Here is a 16,993-nt window from a genome sequence, read left to right as displayed (position 1 = left end):
CTCTCATCTCTCTGAACACAGCAAATGTGAATAAAAGATCTCAGGAAGAATTTACAAACTTGCTGCTCAGTCACCAACCTTCGGGAGAAACTATGGATTGACTGCTGCCTGCGATGAGGTCTCCAGAAACTGCCACAGCTTTCCAGGTGAGCTCATGGTGCTGGTAATGAGACACTGCTGACACTCACAGCTGAGTTTTAGCCCCAATCCCAACACTGACTCACCTGGAAACTCTCTAATTTCCTGAAGGATCTTTTACAGGGACAAACCACACTTACCAAACCTTTCCTGATCTGAAAAACCCAGACTAAAGATGAACCAAATAAAGCCCAGGGATTTGGTATTTTAGCCATGTTCTTTCATGTGTCACTACCTATAAGGCAGGTTTACACAGAGTGGCCATGAAATGGTTAAACAGCACAATTCCTGATTACTTCTGTAGTCAGAAATGTTTGAGAGAGTTTCATAGAATCAGGACTTCTGTGCAGAGAGGAAAACATTTCAAGTCAAGGATTCATTCACTCATTCATCAACTCCTTCATTCATTCATTTCCTTCCATAAAGATTTAGGAAGCTCCGGCTATGTGTCAATAACTCTGCAGAGGTGTGGGTAAACAGACGAATGCAATGTAGCCAGTGGTTTTTGACCTGAGACAATTCTCCACCACCTTTCTGATAAGAGACAGCCCTTCCCCAGCATGACAGTGTTGGCCAACAGCAGTGCTCCATTCCCCCAGCCTTAGTAATGTTCCTTTCGGGAATTTTCATATGGGACTAAAAACAAAGACTGCCATTTGCCTCTGGGGACACCATTCCAAAAACCTAGTACCGTCATAGCCAAATGATCCGTTATGTTAGGGAACAATGTCTGCAGTTGGAGTGAAGGAAGCCACTACACAGACCGAAGCAGAGTGAGGGGTAAAGGAAGAGAAGAAGAGAGAAGAGTAGGGAAAAGAAGGAGGAGAGGAAGGGAGTAAGGGGAGTAAGATTTAAGACCACTTGGTATTATTTTCTGCCTGGATCCAGCCATGCCAGATACCAACAGCACCCCTCCCTTTTAAAAAAATCAATTTCATAATCCTGAGATAACCAATATTGGCCTCCTCCCATGTATACTTTTTCTTTTTGCTTATGATTTCAGTTACCTGCAACTGAGAGAATTTAGATGAAATCAGAGAATTTGAGGAGGTCACTTTAGTAGCAGAACAATCATATTTATAACCGTTAAACAAATGTGACGTAGGCATAAATACAATATACAGTCGTGGCAGAAAAGGGAAAGGACCAACTCCGCTTGGATGGTTCCTAGGCCAGAGACCAGGGCTTGGTTTATTCTTTTTGGGGACATGTTGCCCTGTACTCAGTAAATGCGAAGTCATTGAGAAAACATCATGCAGTTACCCTGTCACTCAAGAAAAAGGCTTTGTGACACGAAGTTAAGTCTGGAAGAGCATAAATCTGCCAAGCAGAGAAACTGGGGAAGATACAAATGGAATGGTATTAGAAAAAATAGTCCTCAAAAGAAAAAGAGAGAGAGAAAAGGAAAAAAAATTTTTATTTAAAAAAAAAAGAGAGAAAAGGAAAAAAATAGACCTATGGTTCACTAGACGTGGTACCCTTGGTATGGCAGATTAGAGACATCCACAGATTCTTTGCTGCTCCTTCTAGTGAGAGGTAGCATCTAATTCCTCTACCCTGGACTGGCCTTAGCGACTTGCCTGGTCAATAAAATGCTGTAGAAATTATATTCTGGGATTCCTAGATCATAAACAGTTGTTGTTTTATGCCACTAAGTTTTGAGATGATTTGTTATGTAGCAATACAAACCAAACAACATAACCAAAACAGCTGGCATAAAAGGAGAGTGGTTTTCATGTTGAAGGCCAAGCTACAAAAATTGGCAGATCCTCGAGGCATGTGTAGAAAGCTTGGATTTCATCTTGTAAGTTTTGAGGATCCATTGAATACTTGCATTCTAGGACAATCATTCCAATGATATTATGGAGACCGGATTGGAAGGGAACCAATCTAGAATTAGGGATAGAAACCAGGTGTAAATAACTGCAGCAATGTGGGCATGAGATGTGAGGACCTGCCCTAAGGTAGCAGCAAGGGGGACTGAGAGGAAGGGTCAGTTAAATGGCACAATGGAGGCAGAAATGGGGCACTGAATGAATGAGAAACATAAAGGAGAGAGGTAAATATCAAGGCTTGGATGACTGAAATGGACATTACCAGATTAGAAACTAGATGAGGGTGAAATGATTTGGACAGAGTGATGAAGAGTTCAGTTCTTGACACAATGAACTTGGGGAAATCTGAATGGAGATATCTACTAAACACTTAGCTCACAGCTGCAGTAAAATGATTATTCATATGTTTTGCTTAGCATCTGTCTTTCCTAGCTAGACTTTAAGCAGAGACTATTTTTGTCTTATTGACCATTAAATACCCAGCACCTGACAGTGTTTCTAGAACACAGCCAACCTTCAATGAGTAATTGTTGAATTAACGAATGAATGAAATGATGTCCAGCAGGGGACTCTACCACAGTAGTTCTCAACTTTAGATAAATATAGGAATTATCTGGATAGCTTTCAAAGCCACTGATGCCTGGGTCCCCCTACCCTTCTCCCAGAGATTCTGATTAAATTGGTCTTGGTTGCAGCCTTGACATTAGGACTCTTTAAAATCCCCAGCTGATTCTGGTGAACAGTAAATATTGGATGTGTGAATCAGGACATGATCTGCATATAAACAACTATGACCTTAAAGTTGTTCCTGTCCCAAAAGAAAGTTAAAGTAGACTATAAAACTCTTCCCACTATAAAATTACTTCCCATAAGTTCTGTCCACAAAATGGAGCAGAGGAGCAAAAGGAGGAGCCCTTATCAAGGGTATGGGAGACAGCAGCCGGCATTTTGCCAGTAAAGGAAATAAACCTCCTTAAGTTTTCAAGTTACATGGAATTATACAGTAGATAATTAAAAACAGCATTAGCCAGACTCACAGAAAACTAGAAATACAGTTTTGGACTTCAAACAATACCATCAAGCAAGTATAAGAGAATGCACAGCCTGGGAGAAAATATTTGCAAAACTATATCTGATAAGAAACTTGTATCCAGAATATGTAAAGAAATCTTATAACTCAATATTAACCCAAATAACCTAATTTTAAAATAGGCAAACAGTCTTAAATATCTTTTGTAAGGTAACGACTTCTTCATCTGTATTTCCAGTCCAGATCTTTCTTTTGAGCTCTAGCCTCATTATGTCCAACTCTGCAGGGCATCTCCAGTAGGATGACAAACCCCAAAGATCCAGAACTGAATTCATTATGGGCCCCCACCCAGCTGTCCAGCTCATAACCTTGAGAGTTATCTTCTGTGCCATCCCTTCTCTCATATTCCGTACCTAATCAATGACTGAGTTCTACTCGGTTACTCTTAAAATGATCCAATTCTATCTAACACCACTGCCTGTACCTGCCTCTGTGCAAAAGTTCAGCTTTGGTTCTCCCTGACAGACTTCTACTGGTTGATCTTTAAGGTTCAGCTCAGCCAGCATGTCTCCATGAAGGCCTTTCTTAACGTTTCCATCCCTACCCCATGAGGCTGAGGTGGTGTCCCTTCTCTGTGTTTCTAGATACTCTGTTATCCTTTATAGCACTCTTCATACCCTTATAATAGGTTATCTTTTTATCAGTCTCCTTCACTAGACTAAAAATTCCCTGAAGACAGAGAATGTGTTTAGTTCATTGTGAACCTCCATTACACATAACACCCCAGGCCTGGTACAAAGTCATTGTTGAACTCAACTTGAAGGAAGACTGGAAATAAAGCCTACATTAGTACATGTGAGAGCTCATGTCTAAAAGTTGACTCAAAGTGTGTTCCATGAAATACTATTTCCTTGGAGGTAAGAGGAAATTAAGTTCTATGGCCAAATTAATATGGGAAAAAACATTATATCTTCCTTTTAAAGATTATTGAAGGGGCACCTGGATGGCTCAGTCAGTTAAGCATCTGACTCTTGATCTCAGCTCAGGTCTTGATCTGAGGGTTCTGAGTCAAGCCCCACATTGGGCTCCCCAGTGTGGAGCCTACTTTAAAAAAAAAAAAGGATTATTGAAGATTCACAATGTTTTCTAACATATCAAATACTACGAGAAGTCTTGCAATACAGAAGTCTTTTTAAATTTTGTTATCTGATTTCCCAAGCAGATTGAACATGGGATCATTTGTTAATATCCTGTGGAATGAACGGCCAACAGATGTCTTTTAGGGTGTTAGATCAGTATATCTCACCCTGCTTTTGGAGAAGCTGTTCCCCTCCACCTACAGTGGGATCAGCAAAATTTTTTTGCAATGGGTCAGATAATAAATATTTATACTTCTTTTTTTTAAGAGGGAGAGAGAGGTGGGGAGAGGGGCAGAGAGAGAGGGGGAAAGAGAGAGAATCTTAAGCAGGTTCCATGCCTAGTGTGGAGCCCAACGTGGGGCTCCACCTCACACCCCTGAGGTCTTGAGGAGCCAAAATCAAGAGTTGGATGCTTAACTGAGTCACCCAGGAGCCCCAATATTTATACTTTTCTGACCACATACATCCCTGTTACATATTCTTCTTTGCTAGTACCCACCCCCAACTTTTTAAAAATGCAAAAAATCCTTCTCTGCTCAATGTGTGCCCCCCCCAAAAAAAAAAAAATCAGATGCCAGAGGCCCATAATCGCCAACATCTGCCCTGGATCTGCGTATTTTCATCTGGGCTACCACTCTCTTGGCCACATCTAGGGATGGCTAAATAAACCAAGCTGGGACAATTAGAATCTCTTCCTTAGGACATTAGACTATGCCTAAGAGATATCTGATCTTTTAAAATAAAGAGAGGGGAACCTAAGAATAATTCACAATAATTGTGTCCTGCCATGCGGCCTGAGAGTGGAAAGACAGACCCCATGAGAGATGGGAATAAAGCAACTGAGAAGGAGAGATAAACAATGGGTAGAGGATTGCCTGGATATCCTACAGTCCCCAGGGTCTGTGTCCAGTCTTTCCTGTGTTTCATTGCATTGCTGCCCTTACATACCATGAATATCTCTCCCCAACACTGTCCTCAAAGTACATTCTGTTCTTTCATCTAAGATAAGTAGAGGTGGTTTCTGTCACATGCAACCAAAAGGGATCTAATAAATACACTTTGGAAAATTAAAAAAAGAAAATAGGCAACCGATTTCAATAAGTATTTCTCCAAAGAAGACATGCAAATTAGTTAAAAAATCAATGTCATTAGTCATTGGGGAAATGAGAATCAAAATCAAAACCAGATAATACTTCACAAACACTAAGATGGCTATCATTTGGGGGAAAAAACAAAAAATAAGTGTGGGCAAAAATGTTGAAAAAGTGGAACCCTCATATATTGCCACCTTCATCTATATGGCAATATAAAATGGTACAAACCACTTTTCAAAAATCTTCCAAAATGTTAAACACAGTTTCTGTGTGACTTAGCAATTCCATTCCTAGGTATCAACACAAGAGAAATGAACGTCTGTACAGAGATGTGTACTTAAATTTGTTCCTAGCAGCATTATTCATAATAGCCCAAAAGTGGAAACAACCCAAATGTCCATCAACTGGTGAATGGATAAACGAAATGTGGTCTATATCCATACAGTGTAATAACATTCAGGAATTTAAAAAACCCAAGTAGATTTTTAGGCCAATGAAACTACTATGGATGATTTTATAATGATGGAGATACGGCATTGTACATTTACCCAGACCCACAGCATGTGCCACACCAAAAGTGGGGACCTAAGGTAAACCATGGACTTTGGGTGATAGATTACGTGTCAGTGTAGGTTCACCCTCGGTAACAAACGCACCGCTCTGATGAGTGCCGCTGTTAATGGGGGAGGTTATATATATGTAGGGCAGGAAGTATACAGGAAATCTCTGTCTTCCTCTCCACTGTGTTGTGAACCTGCTCTTACAGGTTTTTAAAAATACAGGGGTGCCTTGGTGGCTCAGTCGGTTAAGCAGTGGCTCTTGATTTCAGCTCAGGTCATGATCTTAGGGTCCTGGGATTGAGCCCCGCCTCGGGCTCCCCATTCAGCACGGAGTCTGCTTGTCCCTCTTCTTGTCCCTCTGCCCCTCTGTCTGCTTGTGCTCTTTCTCAAATAAATAAATAAATAAATAAATAAATAAATAAATAAATAAAATCTTTTTAAAAAATTTTTTAAAAATACAGTTAGTTGATTAAGAGCAGATACAGAATAATGCCTTCTACGTGATTCCATTTTTATTCTGTTCAAAAACTGGCTGAACTAATTACTATGGTATTACCAAGGATTTTGGTGTCTTATAAGGAAGGGGTGAAGTTGAGAACGGGACATGAGGAGGCTGCTGCAGCCCAGCAGTGTTTTATTTCTTGACACGTCTGGTGGTTTCATGAGTGTTTACTATAAAAAAATTCTGTTTTGTAAAAATATGTGCACTTTTCTGTACCCAGGTTATACTTTTCAGTAAAAATTTATTTTAAGAAGAAAAAAGAAGAGGGACGCCTGGGTGGCTCAGTGGGTTAACCATCTGCCTTCGGCTCAGGTCATGATCCCAGGGTCCTGGGATCAAGCCTGGCATCAGGTTCCCTGCTCAGCAGAGCCTGCTTTTGCCTCTCTCTCTGCGGCTCCCCCTGCTTGTGCTCTCTCACTCTCTCTCTGTCGAATAAATAAATAAAATCTTAAAAAAAAAAAAAAAAGTCCTGACATATGCTACAATATACATGAACTTAAAAAATTAAGTTTTATAAAATCATATACTAATTGAAAGAAGCCAAACATAAAACACCATGTTGTATAAATGACTTGACAGGGCAAATCTATGGAGACAGAAAGTAAATTAGTGGCTGCCCAGGCCTGGAGTTGGAGATGGGAGTGATTGCAAACGGGCACGAAGTTTCTGTTTGGAGGTTGGAAATGTTCTAAAATTAGTTTGTGGTGATAGTTGCATGACTTTGAAAATATACTTAAAAAATTATATTTTACATTTTAAATGGGAGAGTTTAATGGCATATTGATTATATCTCAATAAAGCAGTGAAAAAATGTAGTTGAAATGGGCAAATGCTTCAAAAAATACAACTTACCAAAGCAAATACAAGGAGAAATAAAAAAAAATCTGAATGAAATAAAAAATCTAAATATCAGCAACACTGAATCTTTAATTAAAAACCATCCCACAAAAAAACCCTTAAAGTCAAAATACCTTTAGTAGTGAATTCTTCTGAACATTTAAGGAAAAAACCAAACAAACCAGTATTAAAAAACAAAAAAACTCTCTCACAGAGTAGAAAAGAGGAGAGAATAGATTTAATTCATTTTATAAGATCAGCATAACCTCAGAGTTTCCTTCTATTCCTAGATTACTAAAAGTTCACGAAGAATTGTTAAATTGTATCAACTATTTTTCTCTATCTATTGAGATGATTATATGGATTTTCTCTTTATATAAAAAAGATAATAAATATATTATGACCAAGTGGAATTTATGCCAGGAATGCAATCTTAGAATAGGCATAAAAGCACATATTATAAAAGATTGTTTCATTAGACTTCATGTCAAAAAATTAAGCATTTCTGAATTCAAAAGTCAAGAAATAACAAGTATTGGTGAGGATAGAGAGAAAAGGGAACACTTGTACACTGTCGGTGGAGTGCAGCCACTGTGGAAAACAGTATGAAGTTCCCACAAAGAATTAAAAATTGACCTACCATAAGATCCAGCCATCCCACTTCTGGGGATTTATCTAAAGCAAACAAAAACACTAACTCAAAAAGATATCACACCTGCACGCTCATTGTAGCATTGTTTATAATAGCCAAGATATGGAAACAATGTAGGGGTCCATCAATGGATGAATGGATAAAGAAATTATGTTTATATATTCAAGTGAATATTATTCAGCCATAAAAAAGAACAAAATCTGCCATCTGTGACAACATGGATGGACCTTGAGGGCATTCTGCTAAGTGAAATAGAGACAGAGAAAGACAAATACCGTATGATCTCATTAAATGTGGAATTTAAATTTTAAAAAGTAAATTAAAAAAAACACAACAAGCTCATGAATTCAGAGAACATACCGAAGGTTGCCAGAGAGGGTTCTGGGAGAGGGTGAAATGGGTAAAGAGGTCAGAAGGTACAAACTTCCAATTATAAAATAAAAAACTCATGGGACTGTAATGTCCAGCATGGTGACTATACTTAATACTACTGTATTGCATATTTGAAAGTTGCTAAGAGAATAAATCTTAAAAGTTCTCATCACAAGAAAAAAAAATTACAGCCACGTATGGTGATAAATGTTACCTAGACTTATTGTGGTGGTCATTTCACAGTATATACAAATAAATCATTGTGTTGTATACCTGGAATTAATATAATGTTACATGTCAATTATACCTCAATTTTTAAACAAACTTCAAAAAAAAGAGAGGAATGAAAATATATACAGGGGGTTAAAAAACTGAACCTAATGAAAACCAGTGTAACTTCATTAATAACAAACATACACATTTTAAATTTTAAAAGATTGTTAGAAATAGTTACTGTGTAATAGCAAAAATTTCAATTAATTGGGAAGATAGTATAATCTTAATACTAAATACATCTGACATGATAGGTCCAAAATATATAAAGCAAGAACTGACTATACTACAAAAGGATAAATATTATGTTGAGCACTTTTAACCTGGCAAACACTACTCTGCCCAGTGGTCAAGGTTAACATCACCAGTGGTAAGTTGTGTTGCTATCACATATTCCTAGTATGCTACATGAGAAAGACACTTTACCTTTGTGGCCTTTCCCACTAAACCTGCAACTCCCATCTGACCATGACAAAAGCATCAGACAATCCCAAATTGAGAGACATTTTACAAAATATCACAATAGTACTCTTCAAAACCGTCCAAGTCATACAAAACACGGCAAGACTGAGAAATTGTCACAGAACAGGGAATACTAGAAGACGGGATAACTAAATTCAGTGTGGAATCCCAAACTGAACTCTGAAACTGAAAAAGGATATTGGTGTTATATATTAATTATGTGTCAGAAAAATGAGTGAAATTCAAATAAAATCTGGAGTTTAGTTCATTGTAATGTGTCGATGTTGGGTTGCAAGTTGTAACAAATGTGTATGGTAATGTAAGATATTAACCTTAGAAGAAACTGTTACAGATAGACAGGAACTCTCTGTACTCCCTTTGCAACATTTTTGTAAAAATAAAGCTATTCTGGGGTGCCTGGGTGGCTCAGTTGGTTAAGCATCTGCCTTCGGCTCAGTTCATGATCTCAGGGTCCTGGGATCGAGTCCAGTCAGGCATCCTGCTCAGCAGGGAGTCTACTTCCTCCTCTCCTTCTGTCCCTCCCCACTGTCTGTGCTCTTTCTTGCTTTCTCTCTCTCTCAAATAAATAAACTCTTTACAAATAAATAAATAAATGCAGTTATTCTAAAATCAAAGTTTATTAGAAAATAAAAAAGGATTTCTGTTCATCAAAAGACACCCTTAAAACAAACCACTGACTGAAAGTATTTGTAATAAATACATTAATAAAGATTAATTTAACATATATAGATATAGATATATAAAACATCCATTGGTGTATCAAGGGCAGGGCAGTAGGAAAGTATGCCCTGGGTGCAGACAATAAAAGATCGTATTGTCTGTGAAGAATGTAAAAACAATAATAAAACTGACTAGAAGTCAGTCTGTACTTTATTATCATGGGCTGGAAATTTTAAACAATGTCATAATGAAATACTCATCTTGGAAAAAACATCATTTGTTGGTGTAAGTTCTAAACCTGAAATATGAGCCACAGACCTAAAATAACCTGAGATCCTTTCAGAGAGTCCTTGGGGTAAAAATATTTTCATAATATAAAACGTTACTTGCCTTCTCATTGGGTTGACCACGTGCACTGCTGGTCCAGAATCAATGGTGATTAAAACCGCTTACCCTGAGCCAGGGAATAACACAGATGGCGCAAGTGCACTTCGCAGTCTCACCACTAGACGCTCACAGTTAACATAACGAAGACCTAGTGTCACTTAAGAATCTCCCTAATGAAACAATAAACAATTTATTCAGTCTTAACCCTTGAGCACCCATCTTTTTCAAGTAATGAAATGAAGCCTAGAGCACTCTGCTGTCTCAAGGAAGAGCAAGTTAGTGATTATTTCACTTGTGAGCTGATCCAGCCATTCCTATGGAACACCATTTTGAGTTAAAAAAATATATACATATCTGATGGGGCCCCTGGGTGGCTCAGTTGGTTTAGCGTCCGACTCTTGGTCTCAGGTCAGGTTTTAATCTCAGAGTCGTGAGTTCAAGCCCCACATTGGGCTCCATGCTGGGTGTGGAGCCTGCTTAAAATATATATATCGATATACATGTCAGATAGACTATAGTTATTCAGACCTGCTTCTTTAGTAGGCATTATCTCAGAAATGATCTAAGTAAGCATAGCATTATCAAAGAAAACAACTTAAATATTCATAACCTAAAATTTGAGCTTTCAAACCAAAATGAATGTTGGAAATCCATATCTGCTGCTGTGAGCTTAAAAGCTTCCATGAGCACATACTCTTCTGATGAGATCAGTGGTGAAATGAACGAATGTGATGTTTTTGCCATTACAAAAAGAAATGTGTCAACATTTAGAAAAGCTGCATTGATTCGAGGAAATAACATTTGCCAAATCACCAATGCCCAATGCTACAAAGTCATGCATGAGAAAAAAGATTCATTGAGGATGGAAGATAGGCCAACAGATTTTAATGTAACAGAGTACGAAAAGTTTATTTATGTGGTTTCAGAGCACATTATAACTAACCTGTAAGGAACTACTTCTTGTCAAGTTTTGGTATAGCATCAATTCTTTGATATCTACAATTATTTCAGTAGGCTATTAAAGACCCTCTCTTCTCCAACTACATGTTTGCATGAGGCCAGATTCTTTTCATATATTTTAACTAGAATAATGCACTGTGACAAATTGGGTGCAGAAGCACATATGAGACTCCAGCTGCATAAACATAAGATGATGTCATTCTTACCAAGAAATTTTGTTTTGTTTTGGAAATTAATTATTTTTATAAATTTGCATTGTGCATGTTAATAAGCAGTGAATTGTGTCTTTTTAAGATGGAAATTTAGCTTAAAAATAAATATTTAATTTTTTTTTCAGTTTTAATTTCTTTTTTTTTTTTTTTTTTTTTTTTTTTAAATTTTTTTTTTNTTATTTATTTATTCGACAGAGATAGAGACAGCCAGCGAGAGAGAGAACACAAGCAGGGGGAGTGGGAGAGGAAGAAGCAGGCTCATAGCGGAGGAGCCTGGTGGGGCTCGATCCCATAATGCTGGGATCACGCCCTGAGCTGAAGGCAGACGCTTAACCGCTGTGCCACCCAGGCGCCCCTCAGTTTTAATTTCTAATAAGGCTGATATCAATAGATATAACGCAAAAGCAGAGAGCTCAATAATTTGTAAGAATGCAGTAACACCCTGAGAACAAAAAGGGTTTTTTTTTCCTGAGACCAAAAAGTTTGAGCACTGCTATTCTGAACTATAACTACTATTGTTGAATTTTAGTATTAGATATAAGTATCAAATTAGCATACCTTTATTACTTTTCCTGTAATGAGCATTTTATTGTATCTGGAAGCTAATTCAAAGAACTTCACTTCTTTTTTTTTTTAAGGTTTTATTTATTTATTTGTCAGAGAAAGAGAGAGAGAGGTCACACAAGCAGGGGGAGCTGCAGGCAGAGGGAGAAGCAGGCTCACCTCTGAGCTAAGAGCCTGATGCAGGACACCATCCCAGGACCCCGCAGGTTCATGACCTGAGCCCAAGGTAGATGCTTAATTAACCGACTGAGCTACGCAGGTGTCCCCAAATAACTTTACTTCTACAATTCATCAAATACACACAGACTCAGCTACATGCATTCATTTCAGAGAGAAAGTTGTTAATTCAGAATCATTCAAGTTTGCTTCATGCATAGTTCTTGTCTCCACCTCTGTGGAAACACATATTCCTATATTTAAATGGTGGATTCAAAATAACACGATAGAGCAGTGATCATAATAAAGACAAACAGAACTCAAGTCACTTCAATTCTGTAATTCTATGTGACCATTTGAGCTTTTATATGTGTTTAAAATTTAACACAGTGGAACAGTGGGAACTGTGAAGTACAATTTTTTTGAAGAGTGAATTTTAGTTCATAAATGAAATATTTCACTAGTTTTTAAGAGAGCTGAAATGTGTTCTTTTTAAATTGTTCATTGTTTTTTAACCTAAAGAACAAATCAAGAAAATAATTAGTTTTGCTACTTATTGCATTATTGTTGTTGAAAAGAATTTTGTCATATAAAGAAGACAAATGACATTCTTCAGGTGTTGTGTGTACATTAGGTAATCACTGCCAACACCACACCAAATGATGACATGTTGGATACTGTCCTCCCTATTCAGCATCAAGCGCCTGTGTTTTAAGGATGCCCATAGAATCTTCAGATGTCCTCTTTTGTATCTGGTTTTTTAATCTACTCAAAATTATGACTGAAATTCATCCATGTTGGTGGATGTATCTGGAGTTCAATTTCTTCAATCTTCTCAATATGGCATCATTTTCCACAATGTTGCTCATGTCAACTCTTTAAGGGAAGCCCTCTCAACCCCTTATGCAATTAGGTACTGCGCTCGCATCGCATCTTGTAGGTATGCAATTCAACGAAGAGCACTTACCACATTGAAGTTAGTCTGTCATCTCTTTTAAGCTGGAGAGCTGGGGAGCTCAACTCCTAGCTCAGGGCCTAACAAGTAATAGAATTGTGTTCATCGTATTAGTCAGGAGATATATATATACACACACACACACATATATACACACACACACACATATATATATACACACACACATATATATAGCTGAAGACACAGAAAATCTGATAGTGTGGTTCCAGTCTGAGTCAAGAAGCCTAGGAAGGACCAGGGTAGCTAATGGCATAGTTTTCGTCCAAATGTCAGTAGGCTTAAAACCCAGGAAAAGCCAATGCTTCACATTAAGTCCAAAGGCAGGAAAAAAACTGAAGTCTCAGCTTGCACGCAATCAGGCAAGAGGAGTTCTTACTCAGCCTTTTTCCTCCATTCGGGCCTTCAACTGATTGGAGGAGGTCCAACCACATTAGGGAAAGTAATCTGCTTTACTCAATCTACCAATTCAAATGTTAAACTCATCCAAAAACACCCTCCCAGAAACATCCAAAAGAATGTTTAACAGAATATCTGGGTACTCTGAGGCCCAGTCAAGTTGACACAGAAAGTTAACCATTACATTTATGAACGTTTCTCCGTCTGCATTGGTCTTTACCATCAATAACTCAGGAGCAGAATAATCATGTGAAGATCCCACTTGTCCAGCAGAATGAAACAGAGCTCACGAGGGGTATGGAGGAGGCAAGTTTCACTTCATGTAAGACTTAACTTCATACTGGGGGAGCAAGGGTGAGTCAGATTGTGATGGGAGGAGACTTAGATCTTACAGACTGGAAGGCTTTTCTGCAGCGTGGATCCAGATGACATTTGTAAGGCAGCCTTTGGCTAAAGACGGTTCCTAAGACTGGTGCTCAGATAACTAAACACACAGGGTGCTTCCCAAGCTGGGGTAAATCCAAAAAATGGTCCTGTGCCGAAATAACCATAGATGTCAGCCTCGAGGAGAAGACTTGGCTCTGAGTTACCATGGAGACCATCTACATCTTACGCTTTTCCTTTAGTGATGTCCAAGAAAACTCAGACTGATAACTATTCAGAAAATATTCTAATATATGGCTTTACACCAAAATAGATGATTAGGTCCTTCAGAAAAAACTAAAGCAATGGTGTTTATACAAGAATGTGAAGGCCAAAGTTCTCCAAAAATGCAAAACTTGATAACTGTAATCACTGTTTACATTTTATTTCACTTTTCTGATTTCTAAGTAAAACATGTTTATTTTAGAAAATTTGGAAAATACATAAAAGCATAAAGAGGAAACTTAAAATCGCCCCAAGTCATTTTTCTACTCTTATGGTGGGAAAGAGTAGAAAGCAAAACATGCAAGGCTTTTCCTTCCGCCCTCCAGCCTAACCAGTCCCATCCCTGAGATAGCCGCCTTCATCAACGTAGTCCATATCAGCCTTACCAATCTCTCTCTTGCTTATTCGTTTATTGATTTAGCAAAAATATATTGAATGACACCTTGATCTGAACACTATTCTAAATGTAGCCGTTTCACTGCTAAATAAATCTGATAAGATTAATCTTCCTGTGGGTTATACTGCAGTAAGAGAAGACCTATAATAAACCAGTAAACAAATGAACAAACAGAAAAATACTTGCTGGTAATAAATGTTATACAGAAAATAAGATGGCAATATTATGTCTGAAACTAGACTGTGAAGACGAAATCGGCCCAGAAGACTGAGGGAAAATACTGCAAGTAGAGAGAAGAGTAAGGGAAAAGGCCCTATGGTGAATAAAGAAAGATGGGGCGCCTGGGTGGCTCAGTCATTAAGCATCTGCCTTCTGCTCAGGGCGTGATCCCGGCGTTATGGGATCGAGCCCCTCATTAGGCTCCTCCACTGGGAGGTTCCTTCTTCCTCTCCCACTCCCCCTGCTTGTGTTCCCTCTCTCTCTGGCTGTCTTTCTCTCTGTCAAATAAATAAATAAAATCTTAAAAAAGGAAAAGAATGAAAGAAAGAAAGCCAGTGTGGCTTTATAACATGGTGGTGATGGGGGGAGGGAGTTATGAGGTTGGAGGGATGAGCCTGAGACATATCACGGAGGGCTTCTGGGGAGGAGAGTGTCAACAGAGTCTGGCCTTCAAGTCAAGAGGAAGCCACTGAATAATTTTAACAGGGAATAATTTTAAGCTCTAATCTATAGTTTCAAAATTTTCACTCTGGCTTTACTGTGGAAAGTATATTCAGAGCCGAGATTCCCCGCATGAGGTCTACAGACACTCCCAAGAAGTCCATAGATACAATTCAAGAGGGTTATTACTTTGAAAGGGAGCAAACTACCTGGCCCAGGCCCTCTGAGAAGTTAACTCTCAAAATTATTCTGTTGTGTTTATTCTTCAATTATACTTCCTGAAATATCAAAACCCTCCTCTCTGGTTTCCCCAAGAGTCATAGTGGCAGGATCTCACTTTGACGGGAAGTCTCTCCTTTTTTCTGTTTCTCTTTTTCCTCTTAGGGGAGTATTTCAATCTGAAACCCATTGCAGACCTACTAACTTAAAAGGCTTAGATTCAAAAAATAAAAGTGTGTCGATTAAGAGTGACTTTGGGGTCAGGGCAAAAGAATCCTCACAACTTGAACCCGATACTTCCATAACCTGCCCCAGCTGATCTCAGATTCTGGCTCCCTGCTGCTAACTGCAGAAAGGAATCAGACATAAGAAATACCTTGTAATAAGGGCAGGTGAATGGGGTGTGGGAAGCACCCTTGTAAAGAAAGAAGAAATAAAATGCTTCTTGAAACTGTTTGCTTAGCAGTCTTTCCCAAATATGGGCACTAGTTAAAAATACAAATACCTGTGCTCCACCCTAGACATCCTGACTCAGAGTTTCCAAAGGTGGGGCCCAGCAATCACCTCTGCTGATTATAATGATCAACCTATTTAGAAAGCACTATAAATATCTAGGGGGGAGATCTAGAAGACCCCATGGAACATTTGATTATCAGGCCCAGACTGAGAAAGCGCAATCTTACTCTTGCAGCCTTCGTAACGGGTTTGTGGCTTAAATAATTGTGGGCATTTTCACTGGCAGATCATTAGAAGGGTGACTGGCCAGCATATTAATAAACTAAACAATTGATACTTGAGAAAACCGCTGAGATTACTGACATTGAAAAAGAGAATGACGGAATTTATCTTTCATTGTACCCTTCAAGATGTAAAATTATTTCTTTTCATACTCCCAGAATGAGTGGACGCCATTTAATGTGGCCGAGGACCATACAATTTATTAAAGGATACTTGGAAGCCCTCATAAAAGTGATTAATATGTGTGCATTCAGAGCTCTGAGTATAGTCATTTTTCAGATAATCTATTATTCCTACATTCAGAGAACCAACTTGAGTGTGTCTGAGCTTTGTAGGAGGAAGGGTTGTTTTTCACTCCTTATTCTTTTTTTCCTTTTTGAGATGGGGGGCAGAGGAAGAGAGAGAGGGGGTCCCAAGCAGATCCTGCACTGAGCAGGAGCCCAAGGCGGGGCTTGATCCCACGACCCTGAGATCACGACCTGAACCAAAGCAAGAGTCAGATGCTCAACTGACTAAGCCACCCAGGTGCCCCAGAATCATAGAATATTACAGAATTACAGTCGGGGATTTCATGCAGCATCTCATAGCTGTCGATATTATCTATACACTCTTAGTTCCAAATTCATACCTCCGACCCTTACCTGCCCCAAACCTCAGATTCTTATATCCAACCATTTACTTGCCATCCACACTTACTTTAATATGCATCTAAAACTGGACAAGGCTACAACTGAACTTCTGCTCTTCCCCTGCATCCATCACTCTTTTCCATCTCAGTTAATAAGAACTCTGTTTTTCTAGTTGCTTAGTCATCCTTGATTCTTGTTTCTCTCCCACTCCACATCCACATCCATTAACTGATTCTTTCTATTTTCCCTTAAGGATATACCCAGAACTCACCCACTTCTCAACATCTTCACTGTAACCATCCCAAGCCACCATCAATTCTCCCCAGATAAATGCAGGAGCCTTCTAATGGGTCCCCTTTGCTTCTACGTCTGCCCCTCTTCCATCTACTAAAGGGTTAAAGGGTTCTTTTCCATTTCTTTCGTTTTTATTACGGAAAGTTTTAAACAAATACAAAAGAAGGGAGAAAAGCACAACA

This window comes from Ailuropoda melanoleuca, chromosome 6, assembly GCF_002007445.2.
Source record: "Ailuropoda melanoleuca isolate Jingjing chromosome 6, ASM200744v2, whole genome shotgun sequence".
NCBI lineage: Eukaryota > Metazoa > Chordata > Mammalia > Carnivora > Ursidae > Ailuropoda > Ailuropoda melanoleuca.
The sequence above is the reverse complement of the archived record's forward strand: the minus strand, read 5'-3'. Positions refer to the sequence as shown.